This window comes from Arachis hypogaea, chromosome 3 (genome assembly GCF_003086295.3).
Source record: "Arachis hypogaea cultivar Tifrunner chromosome 3, arahy.Tifrunner.gnm2.J5K5, whole genome shotgun sequence".
Taxonomy (NCBI): domain Eukaryota; kingdom Viridiplantae; phylum Streptophyta; class Magnoliopsida; order Fabales; family Fabaceae; genus Arachis; species Arachis hypogaea.
The window spans coordinates 40,658,217-40,661,489 of NC_092038.1; the positions used below are offsets into that span (position 1 = coordinate 40,658,217).

Here is a 3,273-nt window from a genome sequence, read left to right on the forward strand (position 1 = left end):
TGTTTGAATTTTTTTTCTTCTCTTTCCTCTATTCTCCTCTTTTTCTACTTACATAAAGGAATCTCTATACTGTGACATAGAGGACTCCTCTTCTTTCTTTGTTTTCTTCTCTTTCATATGAGCAGGAACAAAGAAAAAGGCATTCTTGTTGAATCTGATCCTGAACCTGAAAGGACCTTGAAGAGGAAGCTAAGAGCAGCTAAAGCACAGTACTCTGAAGAGGACCCAACTGAAATTTTCGAACAGGAAAAGGAGATGGCAGCCGAAAATAATAACAACAATAATGTAAGGAAGATGCTTGGTGACTTTACTGCACCGAATTCCAAATTACATGGAAGAAGCATCTCAATCCCTGCCATTGGAGCAAACAATTTTGAGCTAAAGCCTCAATTAGTTTCTCTAATGCAACAGAATTGCAAGTTTTATGGACTTCCATCAGAAGATCCTTTTTAGTTCTTAACTGAATTCTTGCAGATCTGTGATACTGTTAAAACCAATGGGTTTGATCCCGAGGTCTACAGGCTTATGCTTTTCCCTTTTGCTGTAAGAGATAGAGCTAGAGTATGGTTGGACTCTCAACCTAAAGATAGCCTGAACTCTTGGGATAAGCTGGTCACAGCCTTCTTGGCCAAGTTCTTTCCTCCTCAAAAGCTGAGTAAGATTAGAGTGGATGTTTAAACCTTTAAGCAAAAAGATGGTGATTCCCTCTATGAAGCTTGGGAAAGATACAAGCAGTTGACCAAAAAGTGTCCTTCTTACATGCTTTCAGAATGGACTATCCTGGATATATTCTATGATGGTCTGTCTAAATTGTCTAAGATGTCAGTGGACCATTCTGCAGGTGGATCTATTCACCTGAAGAAAACGCCTGCAGAAGCTCAGGAACTCATTGACATGGTTGCTAATAACCAATTCATGTACACCTCTGAGAGGAATCCTGTGAGTAATGGGACGCCTCAGAAGATGGGAGTTCTTGAAATTGATACTCTGAATACCATATTGGCTCAGAACAAAATGTTGACTCAGCAAGTCAACATGATTTCTCAGAGTCTGAATGGATGGCAAAATGCAACCAACAGTACTAAAGAGGCATCTTCTGAAGAAGAAGCTTATGATCGTGAGAACCCTGCAATGGCAGAGGTGAATTACATGGGTGAACCCTATGGGAACACCTATAATTCTGCATGGAGAAATTATCCAAATTAATCATGGAAGGATCAACAAAAGCCTCAACAAGGCTTTAATAATGGTGGAAGAAACAGGCTTAGCAATAGCAAGCCTTTTCCATCATCTTCTCAGCAACAGACAGAGAATTCTGAGCAGAGCCCCTCTAGCTTAGCAAACATAGTCTCTGATCTATCTAAGGCCACTTTAAGTTTCATGAGTGAAACAAGGTCCTCCATTAGAAATTTGGAGGCATAAGTGGGCCAACTGAGTAAGAAAATCACTGAAACCCCTCATAGTACTCTCCCAAGCAATACAGAAGAGAATCCAAAAAGAGAGTGCAAGGCCATTGACATAATCACAATGGCCGAATCTAAAGAGGAGGAGAAGGACATGAATCCCAGTGAGGAAGACCTCCTGGGATGTCCTCTGAACAAAAAGGAGTTCCAAACTGAGAAACCTAAGGAATCTGAGGCTCACCTAGAGACCATAGAGATTCCATTGAACCTCCTTTTACCATTCATGAGCTCTGAGAACTATTCTTCCTCTGAAGAGGATGAAGATGTAACTGAAGAGCAAGTTGCTCAATATCTAGGAGCCATCATGAAGTTGAATGCCAAGTTGTTTGGTAATGAGACTTAGGAAGGTGAACCTCCCTTGCTCATTAGTGAACTAGATACATGGGTTCAGCAAACTCTACCTCAAAAGAAACAAGATCCTGGTAAATTCTTGATATCCTGTACCATAGGCAACATGACCTTTAAGAAGGCTCTGTGTGACCTGGGGTCAAGTATAAATCTTATGCCACTCTCTATAATGGAGAAGCTGGGGATCTTTGAGGTACAAGATGCAAGAATCTCATTAGAGATGGCAGACAAGTCAATAAAACAAGCTTATGGATTGGTAGAGGACGTGTTGGTAAAGGTTAAAGGCCTTTACATCCCTGCTGATTTTATAATCTTAGACACTGGGAAGGATGAGAATGAATCCATCATTCTTGGAAGACCCTTCCTAGCCACAGCAGGAGCTGTGATTGATGTTGACAGAGGAGAGTTAGTCCTTCAATTGAATGGGGACTACCTTGTGTTTAAAGCTCAAGGTTATCCTTTTGTAAACATGGAAAAGAGGCACGATAAGCTTCTTTCAATACAGAGTCAAACAAAACCCCTACAATCAAACTCTAAGTTTGGTGTTGGGAGGCCACAACCAAACACTAAGTTTGGTGTTGAACCCCGACATTCAAACTCTAAGTTTGGTGTTGGGAGGTCCCAACAATGCTCTGATGATCTGTGAAGCTCCATGAGAGCTCAATGTCAAGCTATTGACATTAAAGAAGCGTTTATTGGGAGGCAACCCAATTTTTATTTATCTATATTTCTATTGTTCTTTTATGTTTTATTAGGTTTATGATCATGTTGAGTCACAAAACAATTGCAAAAATTAAAAATAGAATCAAAACAGCAGAAGAAAAAGCACACCCTGGAGGGAGAGCTTACTGGCGTTTAAACGCCAGTAAGGAGCATCTGGCTGGCGTTCAATGCCAGAACAGAGCATGAAGCTGGCGTTGAACGCCAAAACAAGCAGCAGTCTGGCGTTTAAACGCCAGGATTACACCCTGAGGAGAGCTGGCGTTAAACGCCAGAAACAAGCATGGAAGTGGCGTTCAACGCCAGAAACATGCTGCAGATTGGCGTTGAATGCCCAAAACAAGCATGGAAGTGGCGTTTTACGCCAGAAACATGCTATAGCCTAGCGCTAAACGCCAGGATTGCATACAGAGGGTATTTTACATGCCTAAAGGGTGCAGGGATGAGAAATCCTTGACACCTCAAGATCTGTGGACCCCACAGGATCACCTCAGGATCTGTGGACCCCACAGGATCCCCACCTACCTTCTCCCTCTCTCCCACACCTTTTCATAACACTCTTTCCCAAACACCCTTCACCAATCACCTCAATCTCTCTTTCCCATCACCTCTTCACCACTCACATCCATCCACTCTTCCCCATAAACCCCACCTACCTTCAAATTCAAAATCTCTTTCCCACCCAAACCCACCTTAAATAACCGAACCCCATTCCCTCTCCCTCCACTATATAAACCCCTCC

The 3,273-nt window shown here is 42.2% G+C and overlaps 1 non-coding gene across 1 annotated transcript; it reads right to left on the minus strand.

The window, feature by feature from the left end:
• Positions 1-657: 657 nt before the first annotated feature.
• LOC112793614 (small nucleolar RNA R71) lies at positions 658-764 on the minus strand. The gene has a single exon (XR_003198311.1). It is a non-coding gene; the product is annotated as a small nucleolar RNA R71 (small nucleolar RNA).
• Positions 765-3,273: the final 2,509 nt, after the last annotated feature.